Source organism: Trichechus manatus, unplaced genomic scaffold (assembly GCF_000243295.1).
Source record: "Trichechus manatus latirostris isolate Lorelei unplaced genomic scaffold, TriManLat1.0 scaffold00037, whole genome shotgun sequence".
NCBI classification, from domain to species: Eukaryota; Metazoa; Chordata; class Mammalia; order Sirenia; family Trichechidae; genus Trichechus; species Trichechus manatus.
Window position 1 is genome coordinate 6087975 of NW_004443973.1, and position 16511 is coordinate 6104485.

The 16511-nt window shown below is 35.8% G+C and overlaps 1 protein-coding gene across 3 annotated transcripts in view; it reads right to left on the reverse strand.

Moving 5' to 3' along the window:
* Positions 1 to 2164: 2164 nt before the first annotated feature.
* The window catches only part of RBM45 (RNA binding motif protein 45), a 32404-nt gene continuing 18057 nt past the window's right edge, over positions 2165 to 16511 (reverse strand). Inside the window, exons 10-12 of one of the 3 annotated variants that reach the window (XR_002823961.1) lie at positions 10564 to 10603; positions 2391 to 2918; positions 2165 to 2303 (exon numbers count right to left, since the gene is read on the reverse strand). The gene's annotated coding sequence lies outside the window, so the exon portion shown is untranslated. Of the gene's footprint in view, positions 2304 to 2390; positions 2919 to 4943; positions 5249 to 10563; positions 10604 to 12364; positions 14748 to 16511 lie in introns of those variants that run through there. The other 2 variants (XM_023730532.1, XM_004375468.3) reach the window with 2 other exon arrangements.

Genomic DNA, 16511 nt, shown 5'->3' on the forward strand with positions numbered 1-16511 from the left:
CAGAGTTGGAAATTTGGGTCCAGACAAGTTAAGGGCCTGCTGGAACAAATACAAACACTCTTTTGAGGAAGATATAATAGAACCCAGAGTCTCCACAATGATTTAGTCACAATGTCCTGTATACAATAAAAAATTACTAAACACGGGAATGTTCATACAGCTTTTATTCATAATAGCCCCGAACTGGAAAACAATCCAAATGTTCATCAACATGAGAATTGATAAACAAGCTGAGAGATATTTTTTACAATGGAATTTTTACAGTAGAAGCATGGGTGAATCTCAGACGTTATGCTGAGTGAAAGCTGCTAAATGTGAACAGTACATATTATATCACTCCATTTATGTTATAGCCCAGAAAAGGTAAAGCTAGTCTATTATGAAAAAATAAAACGGAAGAGGTATTGTCTCTTGTAAGGGAGTGATGGGAATGGGCATGAAGGAACTTGCAGCTCCATTGGAAGTGATCTGTATCTTGAAGGTGTGTAGATGTCAAGAACTATGAAAGGTCTGAGATTTTACCCTACTTGCAGGCTAGCAAGTTAGCCTGCCACAATTTCATGGATGCTGGCAAAACACACAAAACTCCTGAATTGGAGACAAAGGACTTTATTACCCACAGCACAATAAGCAGCAAAAGCTTCATGTTTGCATTGGTTCCTCTTGACCCCTAAGTCCCAGGGGAAAAATGGAGGGGCCTAGGTAGATGCTGGGCATGCAGCAAGTTTGTGTCAGAGCTGAGGAACCCCAAGTTTAGGGAACCTGAATCTTTTATAATGGGTAACAAGCCTGCCTTACCTTTGTCCTGCAAGAAGACATTGTTTTTTTTGATTTGGTAATTTTATATTTTATTTCTAGATATGAGCTTAACTATTGCAGTGGGTTGAATGGTGGCTCCCAAAATGATGTGTCCACACCTTAATCCTTGGAAACTGTGAATGTTACCTTATTTGGAATAAAGATCTTTGCAGATGAAATTGGTAGGATCTTAAGATAAGAAAAGAATCTTGGGTTATCTTGATAGACCCTAAATCTAGTGATAAGCGTTCTTATAAAAGACTCACAGAGGAGGAGACACAGAGACACAGAGAAGGAATGTAAATTAGGAGCATAGAGATGTGGCCAAAGACCAAGGAATGCCAGTAGTGGTTAGAAGCTGGAAGAGGCCAAAAATACATTCTCCCCCCCACCCGACTCTCTAAAGGGAGTACAGACTGAAACACCTTAATTTCAGATTTCTAGCCGTCACAACTGTTAGAAAATAAATTGCTCTTGTTTTAAAACTCCAAATTTTTGGTAATTTGTAATAGTAGCCTCAGGAAAATAATACAAGTATCACTACTTTATCAGGTGATTCAACATTTCTCTCTGGTGTGATTTTTCTTTTCTTGTTCTTATCGTACTTTAGATAAAGGTTTACAGAGCAAATTAGTTTCATTAAACAATTAATACACATATTGTTTTGTGACATTGGTTGCCAACCCCATGACATGCCAACACTCTTCCCTTCTCAATCTTGGGTTCCCCATTACCAGCTTTCCTGTCCCCTCCTGCCTTCTTGTCCTTGCCCCTGGGCTGGTGTGCCCATTTAGTCTTGTTTTGTCTTATGGGCCTGTCTAATCTTTGGCTGAAGGGTGAACCTCAGGAGCGACTTCAGTACTTAGTTAAAAAGGTGTCCAGGGGCCATACTCTCGGGGTTTCTCCAGTCTCTGTCAGACAAGTGAGTCTGGTCTTTTTTTTTTGTCTTGAATTAGAATTTTGTTCTACATTCTTCTCCAGCTCTGTCCAGGACACTCTATTGTGATCCCTGTCAGAGCAGTTGGTGGTGGTAGCTGGGCACCATCTAGTTGTGCTAGACTCAGTCTGGTGGAGGCTGTGGTAGTTCTGTTCCATTAGTCCTTTGGACTAATCTTTCCCTTGTGTCTTTGGTATTCTTCATTCTCCCTTGTTCCAGATGGGGTGGGACTAGTGGAGTATCTTAGTTGGCTGCTCACAAGCTTTTAAGAGCCCAGATGCTACTCACCAAAGTAGGATGTAGAACATTTTCTTTATAAACTGTTATGTCAATTGAGCTAGGTGTCCCCCAAGACCTTGGTCCCCAGCGCTCAGCCCAGTAGTTCAGTCCCGCAGGGAGTCTGGATGTGTCAGTGCAGCTTCCATGATCTTGCCTTGGTCAAGTTGTGACTTCCCCAAGAAGACATTATTTTTATTATACTGGACAGTAAACAAACTTGTCCTTTGCTCCAGAGGGAGACAGTATCCTTATCTTCCAAAACATCCTTGAAAAGAGTCAGTGCCTCTGCCTGTAGGATGTACACAAAGGACCCATAGAAATAGTCACCGACAGTGGATTACAAGTGTGTATGCATTTGTCAAAATTTGAGACTTACACTTAAGATTTGTGCAACTTGTTGTAATTTTTTCCTCAAAAAAAAACAACCCCAAACCCTGTAAAACAAACAAACAAAAAGAAAATCAAGTGTGAACAAATTAAGGAGGATAGATAAAGGGAATTCTTTTGTTCTGGTGAATCCTTTGAAAGTGACAGGTGATAGTTTTGGGGGACTGCTGCCTTATTCAAGTGGCACCTGAGCCCACTGTACATTATTTCCTCAAACTACATCATAATTAGACTAAGCTACTTAAGAGCAAGGAAGTCATCTATTTTCTTCCTTCTCATCATTGTGTTCCTGACACCCAGTACACAGGTGCTCAATGTATTTCTTGAGTAACTGTCTACAATCAAGCTAAAAACGGAGCCAACACTTTGACCCAGAAGCCGCCAACCCATCACCTCTTTATCCTGCCATCTGTAATTCTTTTCTCTTGCTTTCTTCACTTCTTCTCATCTCCATTATACTTTTCCTTCATCCCAGTCTCAACAGGCCATACAATGGAATAAAATGATCTCTTCATTCCTAATAAAAGAAACAGTTGTTGAACTAGTATGTGAACTTAAGTGATGCCACAGTTACACTCCATAGGTGAAAAGGTGGCATCTAAACAACTAGAATATTCATAAAGAATATGGACTTGTTTACAAAGAATCTCTGCTGTAGGAGACACATGTTGATGTTAAAAATATTTTTCAAAGGCAAAAACAGGAATCCTTTATGCTGTAATCCAAATGAATAAACATTTATTTTGTGCCTTTTATGTGAAGGTGCATGGCTGGGTTAACCAAGATAAATATGGTATAGCTTTTGCTCACAAAAAGCTTACAATCTAGTTGGGGAATCTTCTCAGATGTTTTATTATAAAATACATGTTCACCAAGGAAAAGTGGGCAATGATGAAAAACACACTTTTGACTTTTCAAACTCTTGCTAGCTTAAAAGAATTAGAAATCACGTTATATGCAATTTTGTATCCTGCTTGCTTTCACTGAATAACCATTTTTTCCATACTATCCCATGGTTTTTGAAGGATTTGTTGTTGCATAATATTCAGTTGAGGTGTCACTGCATGTTTCTGTAATCTCTACATTGTTATTGTTGTTAGTTGCTGTCAAGTCCCTTTCGACTCATGGCAACCCCCCGTGTGCAGAACAGAAATGCTCCATAGGGTTTTCAAGGCTGTGACCTTTGGGAAGCAGATTGCCAGACCTGTCCTCTGAGGTGCCTCTGGATGTGTTTGAACCACTAGCGCCAACCTTTTGGCTAGCAGTTGAGTGCTTAACTGTTTGTGCCACTCAGGGAACCAAATCTCTGCTAGAGTCATTGGTATCTAGTGCAGTGGTTGAGTGTGGTGTTGGATTAAGACTGCCTGTATCTAAAGTCCAGCTTCCTCATTTGATGGCTATGTGACCTTAGTTAGGCAAGTGACTCTTTGAATGCATTTGTACTTCCTTTCTATAAAATGGGAAGAATAGTACTTACCTCAGTGAGTTGTGGAGATGTATGTAAAACAATTGGCCCAGAGTCTAGCAAATATTAAGGGCTCAATAAATTTAGTTGTCCAAGCAGTTTTAGCAATTGCCTCATCAATGTCCACTTCATGCCTTGCTCATTATACAGCAATCACGTAGCTGGGGGGACAGACTACACACTGATCTGTTTACACAAATCTGACAAAACCTGTCTGTCCAGCTAGTGATTGTTTCAAGTAAACCAGTCTTCAATCAAACAATCCACTGGATTTGTATGTCACAGCAATGGACAAGTAATCAATTTCAGCAAACAGATCTCATTGGGGTCCTCTGAAGATATGTATTATAGTAATAGCATTTTTTTCCCCCAAATGTGTGAACTACTCTTTTATCAAAGGATAAACTCGACATGATGATAGTGTAGTGTTCTTATAACATATTATTTGTATTTTCTAACTTCTTACTTAGATTGGTTTGCACCCATATTCATGGGTGAAATAAGATCTATACCTTTGATTTTAATTGCCTTCATTAAATTTTGTTGTCAAGGTAAAGTTAATTATGCAAAATGGATTGTGTATACTCCATCTTTTTCTGTCTACAGGGAAAAGAAAAATCTATATACCACAGGAATATTGTGCTTCTCAAAAGTCTCAAAGAATGCATAAAATGATCAGGGCTCATCTGAAGAGATATAACTCATTGATTATCTGCATTTTTTCTTTGGCTATTACATGTTCAGGTTTTCTAATTCTTGTTGAGTAGATTTTCTAAACTTATTTACTGAACATTTCATTAAAAAATTAAAATTTAATTAAGGCTAGCATTTGTTTTTAAGTCTCCTCTGTTTTCAACACCTTTATTATTTCTGATTTTGATTTCAAAAAAAGAATACATTTGCCAGGAGGTTGCCTATTTTTTCCTAATTAGTCTTATCTTTATGCTATGTTTGTTTCTTGTGTTACGTTTAACACTTATTTTCCCTCTTTTTACGTAATAATGGCTGTGAATTTGCCTTTCAGTATACTTTTAAACACATCATCCTCTACGGTTTTATTTGCCATTCTTATTTCCACTCTATTTTAATTTTTTTTGACAAAAATTTTTTTTTTTGTCTAAAAGAGGGCTGTTTTTATTTTCCAGATGACTGTGCTTTTATTATTTTCTAGTTTTATTACCTTGTGGTTAAATAACAGAGTCTGTACAACTTCTGCTCTTTAAAAACTGTTACAGGGAGAATGTCAAACTCTGAGGATTGGTATCAGCTCTTTTACAGTCCACTCAGGTGCTGATGTAATATCCAGCTGGTAGACCCATGATATCCAGACATTAAACCCATTTCATTCCTCCAGGAATCCAAGGAGATCCATCAGACCTATGCTTAGGGTAAAAGAGGGTAAGGGATTTCTCTGTAATATGACCAAAGTTCTTAGGACAAAAAGGCTGGAAAGAACATGCTTCCAGTTTTTAAAAAATTATTATTATTATAGGCCCGTTACTCTGCCTTATGCTTTCTCCCTTAAACTGCATTCTATTTTTTGTGTTATGTGTTCGTGACAGAATTTGATTAAGAGGTGAGTTTCTTGGAAAAAGCAAGCCATTCCATTATGTTTTTAAATCCAAATTATATTAACCTTTTAATAGAATTAAAGCAATTTAAACCATACTGGTCTTAAGGGCTTTCTTCTTTTTTAAGTTTTGTCATACTATTTCATTTTTGTCTTTTCTAGGAATTGGACAGTAGACATTCCATTATTAATTTTATTATTAACCACCTTAACAGATTTCAAAAAGATTGTTATAACTATCAAAGTAAAAAACAAAAACAAAAAAACCCAGAATAAAAAGTTTTAATTTTTCTTTACAAAAGATAATTTATCCTTTTCTTCACATTCCCCCCCCAAAAAACTGCCATCCCTTCTTGGTCTTCATTAACTTAATCTGGGACTATAAATCTCATTAAAATTTTTTGGAACAGATTAAGTCATACAATAAATCTCATTTGAACAATCACATTTACAACGATTATCTGTATTATCCTAATAGTTTCACTGATTTCAATACTCACCAACTGGCCTTTCTTTTCTCATTTTTTTATTCTTAATTTTGGTTCATCTTGGTAGTCTGATAATTACATTCAAGTAATGGCAAAGGGCTAGTATGCTGCATATCAAAAAATATCTGTTAACCTTCGCAACTTGGATGAGTGGAGAAATTCTGAACTACAAAACTCTAGACTTTGCTTCATTCCAGCTGCCATTTAATGTATAGTAGAGGATCTTGAGACGTGAGCCTTTTTCAGATCAACAAGGTTTCTTCTATTAAAACTGATTATTGTTTCATTTGTTTTGTTGTCTTCTTTGGGAACATCTATTATTCAAATAATAAATCTCTGTGATCAGTTGTTTTTATCTGTACGTTTTCCCTTACTGAAGATGCCTGTTTATTGTAACTTATTTAAGTTGCAGAATCCCTTAAAGGAAAGCTTATTCAGCACAACATATAACATTGATGAAGGCAGATCTACTCTGGTTGATAGAGCCACCTCCACATGCTGCTTTTGGGCTCATGTGAACCCCTAGGGCTCTGAAAAGCAGTTTGATATTCACGGTTTTTTTTTATCATGGATTAGATTTTCTTCAGTGCTACAACTAATTACTGCTCCTGAAACAAAATTCAATTTAGCTTCTCATCTTTTTTTCTAGTCCCTTACTCTTCTCTTGCCCTCTTGTCATTAAAATGCCCTCTTACACCATAGTGGGAGGTGAAGCAGACGTTTTTTAACATTTCCTGCTACACATCCATTGGAAATATAAAGAAAGCCCTTCCTTCTAAATGCCTCAGGGCATTGCTCCTCTCTCACACTGCAGAACTGGCACACAAAATTTGCTGATTTTTCTTTACTCATCAAGAAACAAAAACTTTAAAGTTTCTGATAAATACAGAAAAATACATAAACCATAGGGGGGATAATATCCTTGCCATAGAGTTGATTTCAACTCACAGTGACGCCATAGGAAAGAGCAGAAGTGCCCCATTAGGGTTTCCAAGGAACAGCCTGGTAGATTTGAACTGCCAACCTTTTGGTTGGCAGCTGAACTCTTAACCACTGTGCCACCAGGGCTCTGCTACATAGAGTACAGCTCAAAAAGGTATCACAAAGTGAACACCTCGCTGGTCAAGAAAGATTATCAGCACTCTGTAAGCTCCCTTTGTGCCCGCCTTGCCCAAAGGGAAGTTTTGCTTGTTTTTGAACTTTCTATGAATGGAAATCATACAGTACATTTTCTGTTTTTGGCTGGATTCTTTTGCTCAACATTATGTTTGTGAGATTCATCCAAACCGTTGTATGTAGCAAAAGTTAATTTCCTTGCTGCATAGTATCCCATTGTGTGCTTTCTGTTGATGGACATTGTGGTCATTTGCAATTTGAGGTTACTATGAATAATGCTGCTGAGAATATTCCGGTATGTCTTTTGCTACACATCTCTGTTGGATATATGCCTAGAAGTCGAATTGATGAATTGAAGGTAAACATATGTCTAACTTTTGTAGATACTGTCAAACATTTTCCAAAGTTTGAGCAATTTACACTCCCACCAGCAGTTTATGACAGTTCCTGTTGCTCCATACCCTCACCAACATTTAGTATTGTCGATTTTTTAATTTTTGCTGTTCTTACAAGTGTGCGGGTATGATATTGTAGTTTTAATTTGTATTTGCTTGATAACCAATTTGGTTGACCACTTAATTGTTTTAAAGAAGATTCTTAAACTTATATTTAACTGTCAAGGTAAAAAAGAATTTCTTTATAAAAAATAAGGAATTTACCTAACCCTCCTCCTCCCTTTCTCCACAAAAAAAAAAAAAAAAAGAAAGAAAGAAACTGCTATCCCTTTTTGGTATTCTTTTGTGAATGCCTGTTTAAATCTCCTACCCATTTAATTACTTATTTCTGAATGAGGATAGATTTATTTAAGGCAATTTCAGGGGAAACGTCAGGCTCTGAGGATTGCTATCACCTCTTTTACAGTCCACTCAGGTGCTGATGGAATCCAACACCAAACTTAGACCCATTTCATTCCTCCAGTAAATCCAAGGAGACCCATCAGATCTTGGCTTAGGGTAAAAGAGAGTAAGGGATTTCCTTGCAATAAGACCAGTGTTCTTAGGAGAGAAGAGGATGGAAAGAACATGTTTCAGGTTTTTTTTTTTTTTTTTTCAATCCTTTTATAAGTATTCTAAAACAGCTGATGTACAGAAGCTAAGAAGAGATCTTTCTGGGTCCCTTATACTGCCTTTGTTACTCAGAATTGCTCTGCTGGTCAGAGGTGGGATTTCTTTTATGACCCCACTGCCCAGGTACATGCCAGCTGTGGTTCTCTTGATTAAGCAAAGGCTCCAAGACACTGTAGCTTCAGTATCATCAGTTAAGAAATGCAGAATAAAGTATATTGTGATGGGACTCTCAGTATCTGTCTTAGATTAATAGTAGAGTTAATAATATGTACATAAGTTAATAAGGAGTGTTAAAAATTGGGAAGCTAAGGTGCCATCTTGCTTTACTGACAAGTTACTTGATATAAAATTTGAGTCAGTCACTTAAAAAAAAAAAAATCCTTTGTACTTTATTCAGTAGAAATTCCTTCTCACTTCCCTTATTCTTACCTAAGTTTCTATGACTGATATTGATTTTTTTCTGTTTGAATGTTTTCATGGGTATTTCTGTTGACAACTGAGTTGCAGGTGTTTGTATTTACATTAATAATTATTATCAATCTTATTTTCTAGATGGGAAAACAGGCCCAAAGAGGCACCGTGGCTAACAGATATGAAACTTGCTTTTGGGGAATTGAAGGCTAAAAATATCAACAAGATCTAGAAAACATGATAAATTCCTATGTTACAAATGACTAAAAGCTATAAAGTGGAAGCGGGTATCCAGGTACACTGCTAATCTTTTACTATGATGTAAAGGAGATCTACTTCCTCTAAGTTACTGCTGTGAAACAAGACTGAGGTGGGTGATACATGGGACTACATTTCAGTGCCTGGTATAGGCTCCTTATTGCCTAAGATTTCCATATTTACAGTAAAAGTATGAAGAAATGAGCTCTGTTAGGAATTTCTGATGATAGGTTTAAGCCAAGATGGTACCTAATGGTAGATCAGCCCTGGCAGGAGTTTCTGATGATCAAACAAGACAGAAGTTGTCGCTTCTGGTATACTCTTTTTTGCCTAGTTGGTCCAATCTTGACATTGCCAAGCAGGTCAGCCTGTTCAGTGCCCTCAGAACTACTGCAGAATTCTCTTAAAGCCAGTCCTACAAGTAAAAAATGGTTATCTCCTTTCTCACCTTCCCCAAAACATCACATTGGCCCTTATATTTCTTAAGTTACTAATGTACAAATGTGGAAAGAGAAGAAAGTCTTTTGTGTCAATGGAGCAATGATGTAAGAATGCAAAAACCAACTTCTCCTACAGTAAAAAACTAACACAACAGGCAGATCTTCTGGTAAATTCCATAAAACCCATTGCCGTCTAGTCGATTCTGACTCATGGTGACCCTAAAGGTCAGAGTAGAACTGCCCCACAGGGTTTCCAAGGCAATCTTTACAGGAGCAGACTGCCTCATCTCTCTCCTGCAGAGCGGCTGGTGGACTCAAACTGCCAACCTTTCAGTTAGCAGCTGGGTGCTTAGTTAGCAGACATTAATTAGATGACTTCAAAGTAGCTGATATCAACTGTCTTCTTTTAGCATTAAAAAACAAAACAAAAAAAAAAAAACCCCAAAGAACTTTGTGCTAATGAATGCTGTGACATGTGTACTGGTGATGCTGGAAAATAATATTAATATAGGAACAAGAAAATCAGTTAATTGCAGTATCATTTACCTACAAAATCAGAAATGGAGATAGAGGAAAGAAAATTCAATGAGTACAGATTCACAGAGTATCTGTGAGTAAGCACTTTGGTGGCCCTACTGTGCTGAATATTCTGTCCAATTTTTATGGGAAAAAGTCCTTGCCTGTCCAGACAACTCTTGATTCTTGTATTTCACATATAATTTTCTTTAAAACAGTCTTCTGCTGTCTTCCTTCCACCATTTCTGCAGCAATATGGTCAGATAGGCAGTCTCTATGGATGCCAAATTTTGCAGTCTTGGTCAATGCGCAGGTTAGCTAGCTTACGTGAACCTTACCACCCAGATATTGGCTACAATTCACTTATTAGTCATAACCAACCAGTTGCCATCAAGTCGATTCTGGCTTATGGCAATTTCATGTGTGTCAGAGCAGAACTGTGCTCCATAAGGTTTTTCTTTTTCTTAATTTTGGTGAAAATAGTCACACCAAAAGCACTGCAAATTCAACAGTTTTCCATGGCTGATTTTTCAGAAGTAGATCACTAGGCCTTTCTTCTGAGGCACTTCTGGATGGACTTGAACTGCCAACCTTTTGGTTAGCAGCTGAGGGCTTTAACCATTTACATGATGGTCAGAGTTCCCTTTTCCTGTGATAATCACTCAACCATATTTTACAGGGCCTGATAACCTTCTCAAAACATAGTGGGGATTGCATTTTCCCCTGAGGACAAGTTCTATCTTACATGAACTCAAGGTGTGGTCATTGTAACGAATAAACTGTAAGTTCACATTTTAATTAAATATTTCTGATCCCCTAACAATACCATACCTTCGGTTTCCAGGATCCATGTATTCTTGAGTTACTGTTTCTAGAAAAGGAAATAATGCAATCCATTTATTAGAATTCAGATATGAAAATGGAACTTACCTAATAAGGATGATCTGTTTTTTCTCTTTATCGCAATCATATGTAAAAATAATTGCTACCATTTGTAATAGAGCTTATTACCACCTATGTATGGAAGATACAAAGCCTATGTGTGGCTACACCTCTAGCTGAAAAGACTATAAAATATTTCATTTGTTTTTGCCTTCATTGGTTTTTAGTTTTATGATTAAAGTTAGTTATTAAAAGTTAAAATGCACCTATATATCAACAGATTTTTGTGTGCACCAAAGGAGCATTCGTTTTATAAAAGAATTCACTTTAGGATGACAAGCTCACTCACGTATATATAGATATATTTCTATACCCTTTTGATTATTCTATTTCAACTTTTTAGATGTTGTTGATAATCACATGTCCTTCATGCTTGTCATTTAAGAAGAATATAAAGTATCTCTAATGGTGAATAACTTATTACTATAATGTACTTTAAAATAAATGTAAATAAAAAATAAAATTAGGCGGCAGCTTTGAATGCTAAAACAAATAATCCTCACCTTTTAAAAACATCAAAAAATATTGCTAACATGAAAAAGCTGGCCTTTATTTTGTTATTTGTGAAACTGCTTGTGTTTTTCAACATCTTAATGCAATTCACATTTAGAGATAATAAACTGAAGGAAAAGTGGATGCTTAATTCTAAAAAATTCTGAAAGAAAAGACTTGAAAACTTCTCAATACCCTACTTTTACACAGTCTAACCTAAGGTTTAACACATAGAATATTGCAAAGTGAATGTCAATGGCTGCCCCCTAGGAACCACTGAAGGAGCTTATTGAAAAATGTACACTCTGGGGCCCACTCCAAGCCTGCAGAATCAGCATATCTCTATTATAAACAAAACCCAAAGTGATTCTTGTACATACCAAAGTTTAAGAACCACTGTTTCAGGCAATACAAATCTTTCATTTAAGGTTTGGTGCCTTAAATAACATTGAAATGCAGTATTTCACTATTTTTGAGTAGCAAGGTTTATCACCATCTGGTGGTAAAATCCCTTACTTCTATTTTTCATTATTTCATTAATTTTGAGTAGGATTCCAACTAAAATAGAAGAGTTCAGAAAAATTTAAAATTTTAAAGCAATAATTTCCTTAGTATTTTTCATTAACTTTTAACCTAAGGTAGGATTAAAAAAAAGCTTAACAAATAAACTTGTAAATTAAATCATACCAGATCATATGAATGAAAAAATATATACATTCTAGAAGAATCTTACCTAAAAGATATTCCTCAGAATACTAGTGCCCTGTTCGTAGTGCTCCTCTAAAAACATATTCCATAGGTCAAATAAAATTGGAAACAGCGCATACTATGGCCCTCTCTTACAGATTCATGGTGTTCATTAACATACTAATGCCTCTGAGAAGTCCCATGGCCAAGAAATCTGTGTAACTAAGATTAACTGAACATTTTCTAAATGTATTTGACCATGAAATTTTTTTTTTTCCTAAGGAACACTCCTCAACTCCTCTCAAGACACTAGTATTTCCAGTAATGCAGATTGGGAGATGATGCTTTAGAAGCAGCAAATTTTACAACTGTTTTTGACACCTGTAATATACCAATAAAAAACCCGAATCAATGAATTTACAAGAAAGTTTTGATCAGGTTTTATTTTAAATGTTACATATTATCTGAATCATATACTTGAGAGTTTACTGACCAGTACTGTTTGTCATTCTTTTTTTTTTTTAATTAAGCAACTATTATTCTTGTTAACTGCCATCTATTTGGTTCCGACTCATAGCGACCCTATAGGACAGAGTAGAACTGTCCCATAGGGTTTCCAAGGAGTGGCTGGGGGATTTGAACTGCCAACATTTTGGTTAGCAGCTGAACTCTTAACCACTATGCCACCAGGTCTCCAAGCAACTTATATCTAATAAAAACTCACCAAGTCAGCAGTTTTAATAACTGACATACGTAGAACATCTAAATATCCATATATTACGTTCTTATACTGCATTTGAGAAGTAAATGTTTAGGTGAAGACAGAAGCAGTAGTTTGATGTTTTTTCTCAGGTTCTAGACTTTCTTCATTTTTAAGAAAAATGTGACATTCTGGCTCTTAAAAAGTTTTAGGGATCAACTTCAAGAGACAGAAAAGCATCTAAGTCTAAATGGTTGAGATTAAAATTAAATGCACAGTAAAGCACTGTTCATTGAGACATGTAACTGGGATCAAGAACATAAAACAGAAGATTGCACTGAAAAATTAAAGAAGTGCTTTATAGGCAGAGAGGTATTATACAAGTCTATTTAGAACTTACATGAAGGACTCGAGGATAGAAACCTGTACGAGGAACCTTAGCAAAATCACAGCTGTTTGCTGACAATGGCTGGCCAACCTTAAATGCAGGAAATGCTGGAGAAACTGGGATTATATAATTTGAACAGAAAATGTATAGAGCGCAGGAGGTTATATAATAGCTACCATTTGAGAGATTCAGCTTCTATATGGCCCAATGGAAAACTTAGAAGACTAATGGGTGAAAATTGAACAGAATCAAATTTTATCTCAATTATGAGGATTAACCAAAGCTGCAACGGACTCAAGTAGAAAGTAGAGTGCTCCCTGCCTATTAACTATTACTTTTGCTCTGTTTAATGACCTGGCAAGAATATTTTTGAGGGAATTCAAGCATTACTTGGGCGACAGAGGCAGATAACTTTTAAGGTCCAATTAAACTCCAATCTGTGAAAACTGAACTAGGTGTGCAGTAAATGAGTTTGGGCTGAACAAATCTATCTGTTGCTAATTAATCCTCATTTCTCCTGATTCAGGTTTTTGATTTTTAAAGAGAATTTGCTTTCATTTTTAAATATGTCCTTTCACCCACAGAAAGATCCTTGGTTCAATTATTATTCAGTAAGTCCTACCTGGGAAGATAAGAGTGGATTTTCTTACTGAAATTTACTAAAATTACTGATTCAAAAAAAGGATTTAAATTTTTCAGTGGAGGGATGTTGCAGCATGAAATACTCTACTATGTTCAGTGAATTTAATCTTCCCCTACTTTTAGTTGAACTGAGAATGTGACAGACATAATAAGGAGATAATTAAGTGATGTTTTAACAATTATATACCATAAATATCTTTTTTTAAGGTGCCAAGTGCTTGATTTAAATGTACCATTTTTCATACATATTGTTTACTCAAGAGCTGATAAAATTTTTTCTTAGGTTTTCAAAACATAAGCAGAATAGGTTCCTAATGAAAATTTTAATCTTTAACTTTGACATTATTACACTTATCATAGTATGTCTTGAAAACTGTTTACATGTTATATTTTTGCAGTGGTCATTACACTTCTGTATTTATAAGGGAAAAATGTCCACCCCCAAAGCCTCTATCATTTATTTAAACTTATTACCATCATAACTTTTAATTTTTTCACTTTTATCACTATTGCTCTGCTCTATAATCTTGAAAGATCTTTAGAAAATTACCAACAAATTTTGGTGTAACTCTAAAAATACAGGATAAAAATACTTCTAATGATATGTCTTTTGGATCTTCTTCTTAGAATAAGTAGTTAACCTGCATGTGTAGACTGAATAGCAATTACCATATTTCATTGACTCTAAGATGCAACTGATTGAAAGAAGCACCTTTATATTCTACTAAGAAAAAGGTTGTCGATCGCACTATGACACACAATTAATTAAGATGTTTCTAATATCAGTGGCATTAAAATGTGAAAGAATGTGCGTCTCAAAATCAATGAAATATGTCATTTAATAAAATTCTAAACAATGTCTATTAAATTTTTTCATTCTCGTCTTTCACATAAATAAGGCATGACTTAGTTAAGCAAAGAAAACTTTATTTCTGCTACACATTAACAACATATTGTTCTATGAAACAACTACTATATTAGTTTTAGCATTAATGTGTGGATTAGAAAATACATGTCAGCAATCCCTGCTCCCCAGACAAAACAATGTTGTGCACAGACTATCAGGTTATATGAAAAAAAAAGCTGTCAACTGTCCACAAGGAGTGCGTCCAGTCACATTTTCAGTCAGTCAGCTGAGGATTATGTCATTATTTAGTCTCTGTTCTGCAGAAAGAACACAACACAAGTATGAAAATCATCACCTGAAAGGAAAGAGCTATTGTATATAGTATTCCTAACATTTCCTAATTGTTCCTTTATTTCAATATAACTGATGTTATCTGCTTACTTAATCACAAATGCCCCTAGGTGAGCAAAACCAAACTTACTTACAAAGATGATGCAAGCAGGTACTCAATTTCTGGAGGGAAAACACTGTGAATTATTACAAAATCAGAATGCTTTGAAATACTGAAATTTCTACTTTCCTCACATTGAAAGAGAAATGTATTTTGCACATCAGATCCATCTCCTTAAAAGAGAACTTACTTTCAAAGCTATATTCTTAGACCAGTTTCTTCTCCTATTTCCTAAGTGTGGCTTACTTTAATCCTAGGCTTATTCTTCAGAGACGAAAGGAACTAGCTTTCAGGAGCTATGTTTGTGTCCTCTTGAAATTAGAGAAGAAAACAAAAAGTGTGCTCCTAAAAAACTTCAGCTGTTAAAATAATGTAAAATTTGTGAAAGTCTTTCATACTATTTTATGGAACCATAACATAAGATACTTTATTTAATGTACAACGAAGGAGAAGAATCTCGTTATGGAGTTCATGGTAAATAGAGTATCTGCAGCAAAAATAAATAAAAAAGTCATGCAGCAGTTAGAAAACATTCAAAAACAGTACTGCTAATTATAGTCTACCCAAATCACCATTCTGAGCTAATCTGACCTGACTCTATTCTTGCCCTGAGTATGTGTAACACTTCAATAATGGAAAAGTGACAGATTTGTGTTTTTATGACAAGCCATGCTGAAGAATGTATACTTCCTCTAATATAGTGAATTGGATGAATGTACATCACTTTTAAGGGGGAAAAGTGGTATTAAAGACTTCAGTTCTCACAGAACCAGCTGGCTATAAGATAGTTTTATATCGTTGTTGTTGCTATGTGCCGTCGAGTCAATTCTGACTCATAGCAACAGGACAGAGTAGAACTGCTCCATTGAGTCTTCTAGGCTGGAGCCCTGGTGGTGCAGTGGTTAAGAGTTGGGCTGCTAATCAAAAGGTCGGCAGTTTGAATCCACCAGCTGCTCCCTGGAAACCCTATGAAGCAGATCTACTTTGTCCTACGGGGTCATTATGAGTCGAAATCAACTTGACGGCAAGGGGTTTGGTTTTGAATCTTTACTGAAGCAGACTGTCACATATTTCTCCCTCAGAGCCGCTGGTGGGTTTAAACCACCAACTTTTGGTTAGCAGTTGAGGGCTTAACCACTGTACCACCAGGCTCGTTTTTGTATCATAAAACTTTGAGTTTCTGACCATTTAGACTGCATTATTTTGGATGAGATGATATTTCAAAGGTTTCACTGAAGCTACCAATGAAAGTGTTTTATCTTAAACTTGCAAAGCATTTTTCATTTTACAAGCAATTTTGTTGATCCACTTTCTCTCAATAACCCGATGAAAAAACTGGGTCTCAAAAAGGTGAAGAGATCATCCACGCTCAATGGCAGAGCTGGAATTTCAACCCAGATCTTCTGATCTTAAGTCCAATATTCTTTTTACTATGTAAATAATCATTAGTAAAGGCTCAATCAGAGTAATTTATACATTTTTCCATACTAAAAAGTCAGTATTATTGTCCTTTATTAAGGACAGAGATTCTTTGAAGAAAAGCAAGAATTAATTTTTACCTATATATTGGAATATTCACAGACAGGAATAAACATATTCTTGTATGTTACTTTAGAGCATAGCTTGTCTA